Raw genomic sequence first — 20,700 nt, 5'->3', positions numbered from 1 at the left:
TAGTGTGGTCAGTAATGTCGAATAGTCTCCGGTCTCTGGTTATTGTTCTACTCTTATCCAAAAAATCAATCATGATTACTCCATGGCAATCCCAAAAAACTGAAGCAAGAACTTTTCCAGCAGATTTTTGCACACGAAACTTCTTAGGTCTTGAAGAACCAGAGTGTCGCCATTCCATGGATTGTTGCTTTATTTCTGTATCGTAGAAATGTACCCAAGTCTCATCCAAAGTAACAATTCGGTTTAAGAAGTCTACATCGTTTTCAAATCGAGCACAGATCGAACGCGATGCTTCTACCCTTGCACGCTTTTGGTCAACATTCAAACATGGGGGTATCCATTTTGCAGCAATTTTTCTTATGTCCAAATTGACGTGAACTATATGATGAACGCGTTCGTATGAAATATTCAGTGCTTTAGATATCCGTGTTAGCCGAATTCGACGGTCTGATAAAATCATGTCATGAACTGCATCGATATTTTCTGGGACTGACACAGAAACTGGCCTTCCCGATCGGTCATCATCTTCAATGGAAAATTTACCTCTTTTGAACCTTGCACTTGCACCCTTCACACTGACACTTCTAATGAGTTATTGTTCGTTGTTATGGTAACGCAATATTTTTTTTAAGCATGGTACTGGTCTAGGCTAACTAGATATCAATACATACATTCTCGTAGAGATCCAGTGCAAACACCTCAAATTCCAAGTGAAGATTAGCAGTCTCAAAGTCTTCGAAATATTCCAAATCGAAATTGATGAACCTTTAATATTCAGTGTAAAACGCAACACAAAATAAGTAGCGTTCATTCAAATTCATCTAATTCTTTCACAAGTTGGCTTGGAATTAAAGCACTTATACAATCATCAAAGACATTTTTTGTCGACCTCAGCAAAAACATTGCATTTCACGTACCTACTAATTTCAACATGCATTTTCCATCTACACTGTATGATGTGTTGACAGGTTTTTCACTGGCAATCAAAATTAATGTCTTCCTCGTATCTTTGTACCTGTGATTTTTAAATGATGATATTTTACGTCTTCTCCAAGTGGACAATAGGAGTCAACTGAAGATGTGAATCACCATTTTATTCTTTCTAGCCCTAATAATTTTTCGAATGTATTTGATTAATACTCTTTGTGTTTGTGACTCTAAGAAGAAGAGAAAAGGAAAGGAAAAAAATCTGAAATTTTTTTTATAATCTTCATTTTACTCAAGACTTTTCAGAATATATTAAAACACCTTTTTGTATTACTCGTTCAGAGCCCTGAAGAAGAAGTTGACTTCTTTCGTCCTCTGATCTCTAACAATTAATAAACTATGCCATTTGTTATGTCAAAAACATGGTAGAAATTCTGGAAATAGCTTCTTCAATATATAGAAATCGTATCAAAAAACAGTACCAATTGAAAAATGTCCAATGTCCCGAAAACTGTGAAATTGCTGATGAAATAAAACTGTGATATCCTAAACAGTAACAACCATAAACATTTTAAATATTTTGTAACGGCCAAATATCCAGCATTCAAGACAAAATCGATGTCTTCAATGTTTTTCCAACATCATATAAAAGATAATATTGTAAGAACCTTTTCGGTTCAATTCCCAGAGTTGTCGCCGAATCATATTCCTGTGGACCCCACCGTAAAAATAAAAACAAGTTTACATACTTATCCATAATTCAGGGTCTTCTGCGGATTCTACATGGGACCTTTTTCAACTTACATCCGAAGACGTGAGGTATTTCCACCTCTCCAGAGGGTCGAAGGGCTGAATGTTTTTTTATTGCAGCGCAAATTTCTACATATACATCGAGAACATTAAGGAAGGTCGCATTCGAAGTAAACCAATAAAAGCTTTTTTACTGAATTCAACGTCCTAGAGGAACCCTCAGTATCGATTACCCTGTCTGCAAATTCACCCAGTCTGGAAAAACTAGAATCTAGAATATTGTCTCTTTTCTTGAAACAGGTTCCTTTTCACGAAAATTGTTCGAATAAGAATACAATAAATCTAATAGATGTCATTTGTAGCTAACCAATATGCCTTTCTTCTGACATAATTACACGATGCTACCTCTCAGTAACTAAACTGCTCCACAAGAGTTAGGGATATCGTATTCAATCGTTTTTAAAAGTATGTAATCTTCGAGAAAATCGCTGTAAAATCATTTAAAACTCAATAAGAACTTGAATCGATCCAACAAAAATCAGTATGAGACATTTCGTCAATCTGGTCGCCTTTTTTCTGAAGTTTGGTTCTTTGCATATGTTTCATGAATGTTCTTATTTTGAAATGAAGTCAGTTTATCAACGGCTTCGATTTGAAACGGGTTTCTGAAAATGCCAAGACGTAAATTAACAAACGCTGAGGCTAATAGGGCTATCGGAATGCTACAGGGTGGCCTAACTCAGGTTGTTGTAGCGGAAAGGCTCCAAGTCAGCCAAAGTGTGATATCTCGACTTTGAAATAGGTTCAGGGAGACAGGTTCCGTGTTGGAAAGACCAAGGCTTGGTGGGCGAAAATCAACACCTGCTCAGGATCGTTTCATCACCGTTTCGGCGAGAAGAAACCCTACATCTACGTGTAGAATGCTACGGAATACTCTTCAAAATGCAGATGGGGTCCAAGTTTCCATCGAAACCATCAGAAGCCGTTTGAGAGAGGTGAATCTAGGTTCTAGAGGAGTTCCATTAACACGTGACCATAAGCGTCAAAGACTGGAATGGGCAAGGCAACATATCCATTGGAACGATCAATGGCGTAGTATCCTTTTTACTGATGAATTCAGATATGGACGATTTTCAGATTCTCGAAGAATAAGGGTATGGACAATCCCACGCTTACCCCGTAATCGTCGCTATGTCCAAGAAGTCCATCCATTCCGAGGGGGTAGTGTTATGGTATGGGCCGGGATATGTTTCGCCGGGCACACAGATCTACACATTTGTGCTGGGACTATGACCGCCCTACACTATAGGGAGCATGTCATTGACAATGTTGTGCCAAATTTTCACGCTGATATTGGTGAAACTTTTCAATTTCTAGACGATAACGCTAGAGCGCACCGTGCAGTCATAGTTGAGAATGCGCGCGAGGAGCTTGGTATTCCACATTTACCAATACCTCCGCACTCTCCAGATTTGAATTGCATAGAACATGTATGGAATATGCTCCAAAGAAGATTAGATAATCATCAACCTACCCCAGAATCCTTAAATGATCTGAGAGAGCTTCTGTCCCGTTTATGGATCCAAATTCCCCAACAAATGTTCAACAACCTCGTGTGAAGTAGAAGATGTCAAGCTGTTATTGATGCTCGTGGAGGCCATACATTGTATTGATAGTCTTAAAATGCTTGAATTCTCCGGGAATACAATTTCGTTATTTTACTTTATTTTTCTTAACCACCCTGTTACGCTGCAGACCTACAGGCTGCAATTAATTTGCAACTTGAAATCATATTAATATGAATTTTCATCACAAAAATCTTATTTTAACTATATTTTTTTTGCAATTTGAGTCAATATCCCTAACTCATGTGGAGCAGTTTATTTGTGGAGTACCAGATATATCCTGAGATTCTACATATTTTCACACATTCCTTACATAATGCCTGAAAATTCTGTAGAGGGAAAATTGAAAATCTAAATTCTCACAAACTAGCAATGCATCATTCCTGTGCATCTACATATTTTCACACATTCCTAGCACAATGCCTGAAAATTCTGTAGAGGGAAAATTGAAAATCGAAATTCCCACAAACTGGCAATGCATCATTCTTGTGAATCTGGACGCTTGGAAAAATACCCATCCCAAGAATCCGTATTCCTTTCAGAGGGCCTAATAAACTGTTTCATCATTATTCATGTTATTCAATGGAAATGATGGAGTGGTGAGATGTAGGCAGTCCGAGAGTCTATCAAAAATTAATGGACTTATCTTCTCACCAGTGCGCCAACATCGCTTGATGCGGAAAAATAATGAGGACTTACGAGGTCTCTTCAATATTCCATTGAATTGGGAATGGTATCGACTGGTTTGCATTATTTATGGTTGTTAAATCATGGCCCATCAGATGTTCAAGACGCTGCGAGGGGGTGTACTTCGAGGGTTTTATCGTACCTGTTAATATTCATGATCGCCAGTAATCCCCTTTAGGCCACCACAAGGAGATTATTCATATTTATTCATTATAAGTTTAGACCATGCAGGCCGAATAATTGATGGAGATGTAGAAAGTGGAGGAATAAATACGAATGCAATGTTCACTGAAGAAAACTGCTTCAGGTGACTGGTAAGGAAATGAAAAACCAACATTAATCACAGGGTCATAATGAGATTCTACCATTTTGTACCAGTCAGAATAAGCAGCCTTTATTACGATTCAATGATTAACAGCGGGTTTCATAAAACTTTGATTGTCTGATCACCGATTTGACAGTCACTCGATTTCTAAAACGAAATCACTGAAAATTTTTCATTTCTGAATATATTGAAGAAGTAGCAATTGAGAATAATTTAATGAACGTATGAACATCATAATTTGATGTGAGAATGATATTCCAAATGATCATGACTGAATTATCGATTGAAACCAAATTGACGTCTATTCGTCAATCAAGCGATGATTCCTTGATCAAGCTTTATGAAACCCGACCTAAGTGTTTTGGAAAGGTTGACCATAACGAATTTACGTTATTCTCTTAAGAATGCCGAGTGAAAGTTCTAAAGCGGGTGGAAGTTCTTGCTGCTTGAACATTAATGTTTTATTAATTCTGAACAAACAGAGGAAGATTCTCGCAGACATCTCTTGGAGCATCCTCGACCGATCCTTTTGTCCTTGAAGGGGATGGATTTTTTTTATTCAGTTCGAATCCGGTCTGGTTGTTTCAAATATTTATCGTTCCTTCCTGTTTCCATCTTTATTTCCGTGTTACACTCCTCCCACGACTTTTTTTTGCAAAGGTCTCGCATTTTGTGAGCTCGAAATTGATTCTTTGGATCGCCGAAAATATATGGCATTGTTTCATTCAAGTTCTGGGATAATTTATTTTTTATTTTTGTGGAATAGATTGTGTACGTAACTGTTCTCGATTTGACTTCGAAACTGAACGAATTGAGTCTTATTTTGATGGCTTTTTTTTGGTCAATCTAATTTATTTGACTGGTGATAAGATTTCAAACATTATTGAGATATTTTTACATAATCTTCGAGAAGTCTTTTTCTTCGTTGTACTATTTTATTTAGGTTGACAAAAATCAAAGGGAATACTGAATAAGTCAACATTTGTGTATGTGAAATGACTATTTATTTCTTGTGTAGTTATATTTTACAGATGTGAAATAGTTCAATCATAGGTTGAAAAATTAAAGGAGTTGAATAAAGAGGATTCTGATTTGAATTTCACCAGATAGAATATTCACAACCGAATAAATTTCATATACAGGGTGTCCCGGAAACCGACGTCAATCCGGTACATGGTAATAGCTCAATTCATTTCTGACCAGAATATCAAAATTTGTTTCTAGTAAAAGTGTATTGGTTTTCGAGATATTGACAGTTTTGTGGAATTCGTCGAAATCATCATATCATTGATTGTTTTCATCAGTACCACAGCTACAAATGTTGATGTTTTGTTGTTTTTTTTTCTGATCGAATATTACGGATGAATCAGCCTATTCAACATGATCAAAGATTATCCCAAGGTTACTATGGTGTGCTCAGAAAAAAAATTTACTCGCACTATTTTTTTTCTCACATTTTTCCACCCAAATTTGATCGCTATAAAAAAATTTCACCCAACTATTCCGGCATGTTGAATAATTTGAGAACAAAAATTGTGCCTATTTTTTTTTCTGAGCAAGAACGCTATGAAATATTCCTAAACCTGCCTCTAAATTCTTCATAAAACTTGAATCCACAATTTGAATATGTATAATACGTTTCAGAGGATTTCGTAAAAGAAATTCCAAAAATATTTCTTAGAATTGATGGATTCATGTATGAAAATTATAAATTTCCACACAACACCTAAAATTTTGCGCATTCGCCATTCTGTTATCAGAGGAAAAGAGTACTTCAAAATCCTAAATAATAATTTCTGGTGGTTCTGAAATTCATTATACAACCCTAATGACAATTTGTAATCTGGAATATTGGCCAATTATTTGGATTGGATAGAGGAAAAGTACCTATAAGATTGATTAAAAATAATCTGCAGTAGAAAGTAAAAACACATTAATGAAAAATGAAAGTTATTGAAGAAATATCTCCAATGAAATAGGTCATTCATAATTATAGCTAAAATTGTAAAAAAATATTTTCGAAATGTTTTAATTTATTTTTTGAAAGATTCGAAACATCAATTTGCGGTGAAATGAAAATATATTGCTGTGGGATTCTTACAGTGAAATCCTTCATAATTACTGATTGTCCAATCTACATGCTGGAGAATTCTTACGGTAAGTACACAAAATCCACAGAAATTAGAAAGTTCTTTACTTTTTCATATATCAGCTCATTTGCAATATAAAAAACGTGTTCCAATATATGATTGAATCAGAAAAAGTTTAGATTCTGGTTGATATCTGAGGAATTAAATAATTTGATCCTTCTCATCATATTCACAGTAATAACAAAGGAAAGCACTTCACAAGCTTCCTTCCTAAGCCACAATTATAAGAGATCAACCTGAATCAGAATGTGCGAAATCACATTAGATATCAACCAAAGGACCATATCAGCGTTCGTTCACTCACCAATCGAGCACAGCCGCTCTGCCGGTGGGTAGTCCAAAGATGACTCGGTTACATCAAATCGGTTTGCAGAGATCAAAACGCAGAATTTGATCAACCTATTCACTACCGCGTCGGGAGCGAATGTTGCGAATCCATCTTTTTCAGGCGCGCTGCACTCACTGCTCGACTTTTTGTCGTACGCTTCTTTTCACAGGCGCGAACAAGCATCGCCGGCAAAACAGCGCCAAGCTTGGCCGTGTTAACGCGCCAGCGCCGGTTCAGATCGATATGGAAGGCCGCGGTCTCGGAATCGAGTGTTCTGGCTTTACTTGATTCGCTCCTGACGCTCGACAACTGTTGCTGAAGAACTTCGCGTTGCAAAAGACGCTCGGTTTTTTTAATTCATGACTCGCCGTCGGACGGTCGTAAACAAGGTCTGACGAGGAAAAAATGTTCGGGGGACGACGGGCAGTAGGGCTTCATGGTTGGAAAGGGTTGAAATTTCGGGGCTTGCAAGCATTCTGATCCCCGTAAGGTTTGTTGATGTGTTTGTCATAATTTTTGTGCTTGATTGCGAGTTTGGTCTAGTTTAGCTGAGACTCAGCTTTTCAAAACTGAGGACGTTTTGATCTCTTGTTCTAATATACTATATATACGGGGTGTATTTGAAGGTGAGGCTTTTTTTTTAACAGAAGGTAGAACTGGTCAAAATGAAGCGTTTCTTCAAAAATCACCTATACAAAACTTTCCAAGTGCCAAAGTTGAAAAAAACATTGAAAATGATTACTGAAAAAGATCCTAATACGACCCTAGGCAAATTACGAAAATAATTTCCGAAGGAATTACCGACGCCGATAGCAATGAGCACTCTATCAAAAAGTAAACTTGAAGCCCTATTATCAAATACGCACAATGACATTGATATCTAACGATATCTACCAGTAATTTGTAGACTAAACTATGAAGGCCAAGAAATGAAGACAATATGGATTGAAAAACTGAACGCTTACCTGAACTTTGAACCAGTTTGAAGTAATATCGATTGGTGATACCTGTAGACAAGTTCGTTAAGAAACGAAGCTATTCGAATTCCATTATCAACTATTTTTCGGTAAATCGAATGATCGACTCGAAATAAGGCCATAAAAGAGGAATATATTTTTTGGTATGGGAAGGGATGTAATTATAAATATCGAATTGATGAAATTATACATCTTTGAGAATCCATAACATGATTTTCACTAGGAGTAGTGATACACGTGTCGTGCTATTGCTGTAGTTGGGAAGCCCAAGAGGAAAATTATAAGGGGAGTCACCTTGGACCCTGTAGAGTGCCTCTATCAAAAATAAGACCTGAATATAGGGGGCATTGTCTAGGTCAGAATAGTGAAAAAAAGTTCGATCATTGAACATACTCCAGAGTGTCAGATTAAGAAATATGTGGTTAATTACATGTAGAAAAGTATATGTTCTCTTAATCTGACAATTTAGGCTTGACGAAAATGTGTAGGAGGGCGCCAAACTTCTAAAAAAAAGTCACATGTACATTCTCGAGTGCGGTGGCTTATTTTCTTATTTTGAAGTTAATGATTCTAGAATATCGAAAGAAATATAATCTGACAGTTTCAACAAGCCGAAACAATAAAAATTTGCCATAAAGGTCACAAAAATCAGTTTTTATGAATTATCTCCTCTCCTGGGCTTCGCATGTGTGATTAAGCTTCACGAACTTCTCGCCCTCTAACTCGAAAACGGTTAGAAGTATAAAAAATTGCTTCAGGCAAAAGTTGTATAGAATTTTATTATCTACAACTTACATACAGAATACAGAAACGATTAGAGGTACAGGAAGGGAGATATTTTGAAAAAATGCCTTGTTATAATCTACAAACTGTCAGATTGAGAATCCCCCCCCCCTGATTAGTGTCAGATTAATGGGTAAACACATCTGCAACACTAAAATTAACCATCTGTATGAATATCTGACACGCTCGAGTATGAACAAGTAACGATTTTTTTTTTCATTTTCAAAGGACCACTGTGACCTTAAGTTACGTCCGAATTGTCAGTCTCTGGAAAAGTAGCTTCCTTTGGGTCCAACTAACATATTCTATAAAAAACTGACACGCTCGAAAAAATTTTACCATCTTCAACTCTACCGTAAGGCCAGCCCAACAACGCAAACTTTCAGACATGAATTTATTATCAGAGACACTTAGGGCATATACAGTATCTCAATCTGACACGCTCGAGTATGTATACCTGACGATTTTGTTTTTACATCTTTAAAAACCTGCAGATGCTTTCCCCACCGCTGAAAGTGCATACAGCATAAAATTTTTTTTTCTTTCTACCACCTAATCATCAAAATCCACTAGGTCTCCGCGATGCTGGAGCAAATCCCGATTTAGCATCGTCGTCTCCCCAACTACTATAGCGTTTTCAGGTGGTTGAAGCTGAGCTCAGTGAAAAGCTGATGCTAATAGCGAAACGCTGTAGCGTCATTCGGGGTGACTGAGCGCAGTGGGTAAGTGTGCGCAGTGCGTATATCTCGACTATGCAATGTGTGAAAGAGGGGTTCAGTTGGGTGAAGCAAGGGCGCAGAATCGCCATGTTAGTTTTTCATAGGAGTGCGCCGTGCGACGTTTCGTTAACTTTTTATTTGCAATCAATCAAATTCAATAGTTTTCTTGTTAATTTTTAGCATCTCTGCAAATTCTGCCAAGTCCAAGTTCCGAGTCCCTCAGTGTTAAACAATATTTTATTCGATCATGGGCATATTAATCTAAATATATAATGAAAAATTTTAGGTTCTCTCAGCTGCTCAACTCTATAAGAACGTCAATTCAAATTTTGGCTTACTGGGGAAAGTGTGCGCATAGATTCATTATATGGGCATTAGTTCAGTGAGGAATAAATTATGACATTGTTGATTTTCCTAGTTAAGACTCGATCAATATTGTCCTATTTGTTCAGAAAAATATGAAGAGCCACCAACAGGGGAATGTATCAAGTGTTGTGTTCACCAAGAATTGTGGCACGAACAATAATGCACTGCTTGTAGAAAGGCGCTTCTGTATTGACAATAAACAGCATTTCTCTAATATTGTAACATTTTGATGACATTTTTTTTAATTTGTTTTGATTGTGTAGTTCACAAAGCACCGCGTTCACTTACCCCGTGAGGGTGCGCACACTTACCCGCAATACGGGGCATGTGAACGCACTCCGACTTTCTCTATTAAATTCTTTTTTGCGGAAAGAAAACGTTTTTGTTTGTTTGCTTTTTGATGTTTTCTTATAGACCAGAAAATTCTCTATCTTATGAATATGTTTTTATTTTTCTAGCTTCAACATTTGAAACAGGGTAAGGATCTGACTGTCTGACTTTGATTTGTGACAGATACGGTTTCTTAAGGCTCAGAAACCAGTTCTATGGGCTATATTTTACTATCAAACCTGATGTGCTTTTACATACCCATTTTTCAATAAAGAAGAAATTGCAATAAAAAAACTATAAGTCTTGCGTAAATTTCTGGAACATTTCAGTATAGATTTTCATGATAGGTATACATAAAACGTTGAACCGGGCTTCCAGTTTGAGCTCTTTCCGGTAGTACCCAATTTCCGTCTACATCCAGAACGAGTAATGAACAACGCTTTCAGAACTATCTTCGATCTCCCGTAAACTCAAATTGCTTACGTATACTGATTCCGCCTCAGATGTACGTGGATCATTCCTCTCTTTCGCTGTTCTTTCAGCTCCACATGAATATTTCATGAATTCACTGGTGTGATACGGTATAACAGCTAAATCCTTTTCTGCATCGCTGCATGTGGGTTGCGAGAGGCCTTCGAAGCCGTTCGGCGAGTTTTCGGGTATAAGAGAATGGCTATTTTATTGGGAAATAGTGGGAGGTTAGAGATGTTGAGACGGAAATATTCGAAAGTTATAATATCGTCAAGGAGTTTATGACACGATCTGGACGGATCCTTCCGAGGACTATCATTTTTATTAGCCTTTGTCGGGATTACTTCCAGGATGACGCGTCCACCAATGAAAGATATTTAAGTATGCAGCTATCAGGAGAATCCATAAAAGAGATATCAAAACTCGTGTTTCCTCATTCAGGGCTTTCGCGAATAATCTGTGGAAAAATGATCCATCAGTCACTGCAGCAAGTCTAATAATAACTGGGATATATCGAAAAATTCTCAGCCTACTATAGAACCAAACAACATTTCAATGTCGAAATATTTTATTACACAACATACTTAATTGGATATATTTATTACAGCGAACCTGCAACGTCTCTAGACCTTTCAAAAATAATGTTTCTTCTTGCTCTGCAAACCAGACCTCCACAGCTTTCATTAACTCCTCGTTGGAAGAAAATTTACGACCTTTTAAACTTTTTTTCAGTTGAGGAAAGAGATGATAGACGGATAGAGCCAAATGTGGTGAATAAGGGGGGTGTTCTACTAAAGCCTCTTTTCTCTTTTATTTTTTAAGAGGTCAGCAATGTCGAATAACAATCTCGGGTTATTGTTCTACCCTCATCCAAAAAATCAATCATGATTAGTCCATGACAATCCCAAAAAATTGAAGCAAGAACTTTTCCAGCAGATTTTTGGACACGAAACTTCTTAGGTCTTGGAGAACCAGAGTGTCGCCATTCCCTAGATTGTTGCTTTGTTTCTGGATCGTAGAAATGTACCCAAGGCTCATCCATAGTAACAATTCGGTATAAGAAGTCTACATCGTTTTCAAATCGAGCACAGAACGAACGCGATGATTTTACCCTTGCACACTTTTGGTCAACATTCAAACATTTGGGGATCCACTTTGCAGCAATTTTTCTCATGTCCAAATTGACGTGAACTATAGGATGAACGCGTTCCTATGAAATATTCAGTGCTTCAGATATCCGTTATAGCCCAATTCTACGGTCTGATAAAATCATGTCATGAACTGCATCGATATTTTCGGGGACTGACAATGACTGGCCTACCCAATCGGTCATCATCTTCAATGGAAAATTTACCTCTTTTGAAGCTTGCAGTCCAATTTTTCACGGTCGCATACGAAGGACATTGATCATCAAGGGTTTTCAGCATATCTTCGTAAATGTGCTTACCTCTTAACCCTTTTAAATACAGGTACTTGATGGCTCGTTACTCAAATTTTTCGATTTTCACAATTTCGGTGGTCATCTTTCTTTCAATTTATTGCGTAACTTTGGTTTACTTTCTTGACCTGAAACTTCACACTAACACTTCTAATGAGTTTTTGTTCGTTGCTGTGGTAACGCAATATTTTTTTCATGCATGGAACTATTCTAGGCTAACTAGATGTCAATACATCCTCGTATATTGTACTGAGACCAGGTGAATTTGCAGAATGGCGAAGGCGCTGGTTAAACAGCTCTATATCTATGAACACTATCGCAAAGAAACTACAAAAACGTAAAATCCAGAGAAGCAGTTTATCTCTCGATGATTGAATCAATGAAATTGTTTTGGATAGAATATTTACTCGTTTGGTTTTTGACACGAAATGAGAATTAATGCAGTAGGGGCGATTTTTTATGGAATGGTCGATTCCTACAAGTTCTGCCCACAGACGAAAAAAATTCCAGGGAAAAAAATTGAAGATAAAACTTGTTGAGAAATGGGATAAATAATGACTAACTACGATGAAATCACCGTCGAGAACACGATAAACCCTCGGTATATGCCCAAGGGGCATACGAATCCTTTACCTACTAAGTTCCACTTTGTAAAATGTAACTTTTTACGGTGAAAATGAATTCAAGTTAAGAGGAGTTTATACCACGGGACTTTCTCGCCATCCGTATAAGGCGCAAAGGGGGAAAGACTACCAGAATTTGGGGTGTTGTTGCCAGAAAACTTTATTAGTTTCCACTTTCGTCGAAAAGATGGCTGCACTCTACGAAGTTCTTTTTTCAATTTCACCAGGATACGAATTGTAGCTAATGGCGAGACTTTTCGAGAAATTTTTTCATGTGGAAATTCGAAGAAGAGATAATTTTACCTCGGAAAGTAAATATCATTGTTCTTCAATGAAATTTTTTTTTACTTTTTGACTTTCCGTGATGACGAACTGATTGAATTGAATTATAATGAAAACCCCATATGAATTAGTGGTTTCTGACGTAAGATATTCATTTTCTCTTTTTGACCACTGAAAATTTGTAGACCCCTCTTAAGGGTAATAATACTCAGATATAGGCTTGTCTATCAGCTGTTGTTAAAAAGGAGCATTAAAATAGAAGAAGCACTGAAGTACCCCCAAATTATATTTTATTCGACACATCCGAGGGTGTGCTTGAAGCCAGCAAAAAACTTTGTTCGAATTTAATTCTTTTTATGACATTGTCCTTATCCGAAGCCAGGGCAGTCGATTCGTTCTTGTAATAACAGCCGTTTCTTATCTCTACCTCAATGATATGTAAATTTCCCGAAGTGGAACTCTGGAGACCTCTCGCCAGAATGAAAACACGCAAGTATAGTAATTGTTGGGATTATCTCGAGAGAATGCGCTTTTCACTTCTATTCAGATTTTATCCAAGGATAATTTATCCGCAATAATTCGTTCCGTAGATGCAATTTTACAATTTAATTTCCTCCGTCTACAAGGACATTCTCTGTAACGGCGCAGTTATGCTTCTCAGAGCCGAGAACGGCCGTTTGTTGCGAACCTGGAGTGGTTTGTACACGTTAAGTGATTATTATCGCCGTGATAAGGTATTTGCAAGAAACACAGGAAGGATAATGGGGACAATATGAGAATTAATTTCTGTACGATAAGGTGTTGAAAATTTAATGCGCTGTGTTGCTACTATGGAAATTATGATGAATTTAATCCTGGCAAGGCCAACATGTGTTGCTCAGAAACGTTCAGTGACAATGAAAATTGCAAATTGCTTTCTTGAAATTTTGACATATAAAGTGACACTTTTCAGAACTGATTCACGTTATGAAATGTCTAACTTTCCGTACCTAGTTGCACAAAGTGAAATATAATGCAATTTGGAACGAAAAATGGATTTAACAATTAGTGACAAAAAAAATTCCATTTATTTAACTGTTATGACACAAGCGAAGAACATAAATTATAAATTAATCATCATGAATATCGATAACAAAATTATTGCAATTGTTCGAAGTAATTCCCGACGATGAACTTGTTTTATGGCTCACACTGGCTGTTATTTGGTAAGTGGGACACACACAGCAGTAAATGTTTTACCAAGTATATCTTGCGCACTACGTTTTTTATTTTCAATGGAATAGGGAATCCTCCTTCTGACGAAAATGATGAATTTTTTATGAAATATCTTTGAAACGTCACATTTTGAAATAACCATTTAAGTACTTAAAAACTAAAAATAAAAATGGGCATTTAAAATTTAGAGCATTTCGTTTCTATTGCAGTTGGCAACATCGACTGAAATATGCGTTGATAATGAAGGACAACAAATACACTATCTTGATGAGATAGACAAAGATGGCTGTCTAGGAAGTCTGCGACGAATGAGGAAGGTCGTAAAATTTTATGGGATTTTTATGGCCGGTTGCAGTTGAGGCTCGCCAGTAAGTACGCGCCTGTAAATCAACAGCTGTTATTTTATAAACAAGCTGATCTCAGATTGTTCTTTTTATTTTCTAGTAGGCGCTGTTGCCAAATCTAGAAACAAAACTATTTAAATTTTAAAACCTCCTATTTGAAGAATGATTTTGAATAGTTTCCGCGGTGCATTTGAAAAATTCATAAAGGAAACTCATAATTATTCAGTTTGAACTTGCATATGCTGTGATAACCCAAATTGAGGAGAATTCCCCATTCCCAACATATACCTCCGTAATGTTATGTTGTTAATTTCTCGTACAAACAAGTAGACAGACCATGTTTTTGATTTTCCTTAGTCTGTCGTGTATTTTCAGGAACGTTACAAGTGTGTCAAAGCGGTTGTAAATTTGTAGTAGAATTGAAATATTGCATTCCCTAGAAGAAAGGTGAGAAATGATTAAATTACTTTCTAGAAATAATAACCCTGCGTGCACAACAACGGCTTTATTTAACAAATGACATCCTGGATAAAAGTATCCGCTGCTTACATTGTGCAACTGGTTGTCAAACCAAGTACTACCTCATTTAGTTCAACCTGTGCTTCAGTTATCAGATGAAAATTTATCTCACGCCTGGATTGGAGAAGGGGACATATTGAATAGCCACTCAGATGACCTGATCTGGCTCCACTGGACTTTTTTCTATGGGGTCAGTTGAAATCTAAGATTTACGCTACCCAGCCTGAGTTACTGGATGATTTGCGAGCTAGGATCATTAATGAACGCCGACAAATTACACCAGAAATCCTGAGTCAAGGAGGTGAACGTTTTCAGCAAAATTTATATTATTGGGAGCCTGGGAGAGTTGAACTCTCCTTCAGTTTGAAGCCACTTAAGATGTATCTGTAAATGGTAGCAGCTCATTTTTTTACGTGAAGATATCATGCCCAAATAGGTAACCATAGATAATAGTAGAATGATGGTGAGATTAACATTTTGAGTAAAGCAATTCTTTTTTTAGGAACCGAAAATTGGCTCATCTGCGAGAGAGACTTGACCATAAGTTTGTTCATCAAGAAAATCATTGAAAGAAAACAATTTCCAATGACCAACGATCGTCTATGTCAAGGTTTTCATCATCAGATGTATCAGCGTATGAAATACGCTGATTTTCTATTTCAGAATCACTCTTCCATATTTCCGAAATGTTTTTTAATTTTTTGAACCTTTGTATATTTTTTTATATTTATTTCTAAAATTCAATTTTTTTTATGCAAACTATTATCCAAGCTCAGTGCGGGAAACTTGGACCACTGATTATGTCTCCCAACCATAGCATGGGTCAAGTATCCCCGCACTCCCTTTTAGTCTATTCAACAAATGTTTTCTGAAAACTTTTACAACTATTATTGAAAAGGCTCATCGCTTATAAAACAATATTAATCAATTAAAGCAATAAAACTAAATAACACCACGCACCTATTAAACTTTTCAAACAGTGTAACAAATAAAAATTATTCAATTTCTTACTTCACGTTCAACCCTCTCATGCTCGAACTCACAAGCTATTTACGATACTGGTAGCGAGAAATTTTAATTGAAATATTTGAGGTGGTTCAAGTCTTCTACCTGAGCAAGTCTCCCCCTACTGCATGGAAGTGAATGGTGTCCATTTCCAGCATTCCATAATCTAATCACAAAAGTAAGTACTCCTCCACTTATTGACCTGTCATTTCGTTATCGATCGAAATTTTGAAGCGAAATTTCAGGATTAAATAGTATATACTACGATCTTCAACATGAGGTATCGTAACACCCGTCATCCCTATCCAAAAACAAGGGGTTGTGCTCACCCCCGTTGGGGGTTGCCGTTACGAGGATGTAAAATTTTCGTTGGACTACACTGTATAAATGGTACATCTCAAAAACTATGAGAAAGTAGAAAGAAAGAACTTAGGGATGGGCGAAAAATATCGATATATCGAAATATCGATATTTTTTCAGAAAATTATCGATAAATAACGTCGATATTTTAAATTCCGATACTATCGACTATCGATATTTTTTCGGAGTATCAAATTCGATATTTTTGTGTGAAGGACGTTGATCTGATGTGTATTGTGTGTATAATGGCGGCGAGTTGCGTAATTGAGTTTCACTATGAATCTATAGGTCAATCTGGTCAATTTAAGTCTCTGCTTAGATACTTTTTTAGCTTGATCACAATTGTCACAGTCGTTCTAAACGATAAAATATGAGCGTGTACCCATGCACGATTTAAAATTGGACCATTTCATACTTTATGATTACTCGTGATTACAGTGAATCAGCGATTTTGATTTCAGTCAATTACAAGTTGGCAGTTAATTGAATATAGTTGAATTGCATGTGGTTGTACAACCACGTACGTTTTTCATACGGTTCATTCCGAATACTTTGATAAAACTCACGTTTGGTGAAACTACCGATATATCGAAATATCGATATTTTTTCCTCGATATACAGGGGTCGGCATAAGTCAGGCAACGCTCTCGAAATTTCGACATATGTCCGGCAACGCTCATAAGTCTGGCAACGCTGTCGAAAAAAATCTGAGCACTTACAGTAACCCTTTTTCGAATACCTTTTGTATTATTTTTTAATAAATATATTTTGACGCTGCATTTATTTATCTTAATGCAAATTGGTTGCCTGACTTATGCTGACCCCTGTATATCGATACTATTGAAAAATATCGATACAATATTTATATCGATATTTTTTTCACCCTTGCCCATCCATAAAAGAACTTATATAACGTCGGAGGATATTTTCGGTTAGTTACTTCTTCTCCATATAGATGAAAAAGTGAAATGGAACCTGCCAGGGACGGACGGCGCAAAAAACTCATTATAATTGCGGTTCCGTCCCTCGCTACATTCCTTCTCCCGCGAGAAAAAAACTATCATCTTACACCGAGACAGTCGCTGAAAAACAAATGAACATCAAACGTAGGCGTCTTGGCAGAAGTCAACATCCGACGCCGATGTCAATTCGCGACGTGAATTTTCCGTGCCGCTAATTCTGGGGATGCAATTTAATCCGAGAAAGTGTCTCTGGCGCTTTTAACTTTCGACACTGGAGACGACAGTAACTATTGTGTATCAAATTCTACATTAGCCGGAGTTTCTGCCTCGAATACTTTCGGCTGAGCTTTCAGAATATCGAAGGGAAGACTGGCAGACGGTAAAATGAGATGATGAATAGATGCATGAGGTTCGTTCGTTCCCTGAATGATCACTGTTGTTTCGGGAAAAAAGACGAAGAAGAAGTTGCTTTCCTATTCGATTCTACTTCGGGTTTTTGCGAGTGAAATATGGAGATTCACTTCGATCTATTTCCCATGAACGGTAAAGTTCTTTTTTTTGAGATTCGCAGAAAGAAAATTTCACCATATAGTTTTTCAAAATGTAATCAATATATGAACAATATACACTGCGCAAAAAACATTCTGAAAATCTCAATTTTAATGAAAGTTAACTCTACATTGACTTTATAACTTATTTTTTATGTTCTCTCGAAAAGGTTTTGAACGAAACAAGACACAATAAATAGAAGAAAAATTCAGGATTTCACCGAATCTTAAGTGAAAGAAGAGAAATGAACAATTTTCAAAATACTGAAATGCTGATAAGTGATTTAATACTTGGTGTTTCCACCCCTTGCGTTAATTACAGCTCGGCAACGACGGTTCATACTCAAAATGAGTGATCTTAAAATGTTCTGATCTAATTCTTCTCAGATTTCTCCGAGTTGGATTCCTAAGTCATTAAGAGTAACTGGATGATTTTCTGAACTTCTCAGCCTTCTATTGAGGTTGTCCCAAACCTGCTCAATCGGATTGAGATCTGGACTTCTTGCTGGCCATTCCATTCGAGAGACTTCAACCACTTCAAGGTACTCCTGAACGATGCGCGCACGATGGGGTCTGGCATTATCGTCCATAAAAATGAAATTTCCACCAATGTATGGGGCAAATGGCACTACATGCTCCTCAAGAATGTTCCTTATATAATTATCAGCATTCATAGCTCCATTATCAACGACCACTAGGTCTGTGCGAGCAGTCAGAGATATTCCACCCCATACCATAATCGATCCTCCCCCGAAACCAGTAGTATTCAGGAAATTGCACTGAGGATATCTTTCATGTGGACGTCTGTATACAAGGGAACGTCGATCACAATGGTAGAGGCAGAATCTAGACTCATCTGTGAAGAGAACTCTTTCCAATCGGCCTCTTCCCAATGGATATGCTCTCTCGCAAAATCCAAACGCACCCTTCGATGGGCTGGGGTAAGAGCTTGGCCTCTTGCCGCGATACGAGGCCTTAAATCATATTCTCTGAGGCGATTTCTTATTGTCTGAGTGCTAATTTGCATCTCATGAGTTTGCTCAAGCTGAATTTGAAGAAGGCGAGCGGTTGCAAACCGTTGTCTCAACGAAGAAACTCTCAAGTAACGTTCTTGAATGGCAGTTGTTACCCGTGGTCTACCCAGTCCTGGTCTTCGGACATTCATACCTGTCTCCCTGAATCGCTGCAACATTCTGGACACACTTGTATGGGAAACTCCAAACCTTTCTGCAATTCTTGTGTATGTCCACGCTTCTTCTCGCAAAACTACCGCTTGGGCACATTCCTCTTGGGTCAAATTGCGTGTTTCGCGTTGCATAGCGAATCGAGTATAGAAAATCAAACGAAAGAAAAACTATTGATCACTAGAATTTATCGAGAACAACTGATTTTAGAATGGAGCCAATACATTCAAAATCTGATATCATCTTATTTATTCCTGGTCATAGTGAGTTGTGCCACCCATGGGAAAACAAAATTTCCTTCAGAATAATTAGCTTAATCTGTGAAACTACACATTTGTGGATCTTCTAAACAGAGTTGAGTTCAGACAAAGTACCCAATTTTTTAAATTTCACAGATACTTTTTGATTTTTGAACTTCAAATTACTCGAAAACGGCGCCTTATACGAGAAAATATGAAGAATACTTTTATTTTAAAAAACGTTCAAATATTCATCAGATAGCATTCAACTTAGATTCAAGAGTTGGTTTTTTGGAACTTTTGGAATTTTTACGTAATGGTCATGATGAGAAAACTGGAAGACATTGGTGATATCTTGTAATCGACACTTTATCATATAAATGAAAAACTATATCCCGAAATTTATGTTATTCGATAAAGCCCTATGTGAGATAGAACTAGGTAAAAATAGCATTTTCATGGCTTTTCAAAAGCCTGTATCATTCAAACCGAGTCGATTCGGAAAAAAATGATAAGGGAAAAAAGTTTTTCCTTTGACCTCAAGAATCTGATGTTGAAATATTTGTACGAGTCCAAGACTCACCCTATATGCAGAAATTTAATAAGGTAATAGGATCTATTCAGCGCTGCATTCATTGTGCGTTCCTACAGTATTATTTAATTGACTGGTATGTAAATAATGCCTGCTTTGGATTGCATCAAGTTGAAAAGAAGGAAGGGTGCTGAACAGTATTCTAGTCCTTACCAATGAAGGGAGTGAACTTACCTGCCTTTGAAGATGTCTGCTAAGTTTTGTTTAAATTTTTTCACTACAGGATCACAACTAAATCTTCACTCCTTGATAAGTATTCTTTATTCTTCACTTCACCACCAAAATAGCTGAAAGATGCCTATACTTTTTATCTTGAAGTACATATATACGAAATCTCTGCTATTTATACGAGTCAATTCCGCACTAACGATTAACGATTTGAAAACAACTAATCTCTAAAAAAATATTTCCATTAAAATAACACGTACTACTCAGCAATGAGACAACATATTTTTCTTTCAATTTACAGAACATGCAAGTGGAATTGCCAATTGTTTCAGCCTTGAATTGAAATTTTGCCGGTTTGACATAACAAAACATAAATGAAGAGCATTTTAGGAATTCGCATTAAATTCCCCAGCCTCGGATGAATCGCTCATTCAATACAACTGTTGTTTGAGTGTGGGAGGAGATTCCACGTCGAGTGCGTAGGCATTAAACCATTCATTATTCTCTGAACATTACTCTACGTTTCCAGCAATATTTTTGGCATACCTCCCACACAATTTACTATAGTGAATAAATAAAACAGGAATGAAACGTTTGAATAGTAAAAAATATCCATGGACATTTTTTATCTACAATGAAAAACAGTAGCAGAAATACACAGTGGTTCAGAGTGTATTGATTTTTCTCTTATTTACACAAGGTGCAAATTGAGGCGCATTTACAACACAAAATTATTCCCAAATCAAAGTTTAATCTACAGATTGTTCATTTATTCATATTATA

General features: G+C 36.9%; 1 protein-coding gene across 3 annotated transcripts in view; it reads right to left on the bottom strand.

Moving 5' to 3' along the window:
• The window catches only part of LOC123313594 (heparan sulfate glucosamine 3-O-sulfotransferase 1), a 92,214-nt gene extending 72,014 nt beyond the window's left edge, over positions 1-20,200 (bottom strand). For 2 of the 3 annotated variants that reach the window (XM_044898539.1, XM_044898540.1), the window contains exon 1: positions 19,924-20,200. The gene's annotated coding sequence lies outside the window, so the exon portion shown is untranslated. Of the gene's footprint in view, positions 1-6,768; positions 6,955-19,923 lie in introns of those variants that run through there. The other variant, XM_044898541.1, reaches the window with a different exon arrangement.
• Between the last annotated feature and the right edge of the window lie 500 nt (positions 20,201-20,700).

The sequence above is a fragment of the Coccinella septempunctata genome, chromosome 5 (genome assembly GCF_907165205.1).
Source record: "Coccinella septempunctata chromosome 5, icCocSept1.1, whole genome shotgun sequence".
Lineage (NCBI taxonomy): Eukaryota > Metazoa > Arthropoda > Insecta > Coleoptera > Coccinellidae > Coccinella > Coccinella septempunctata.
Note: the sequence above shows the minus strand (reverse complement) of the source record. Positions and strands in the feature narration are given on the sequence as shown.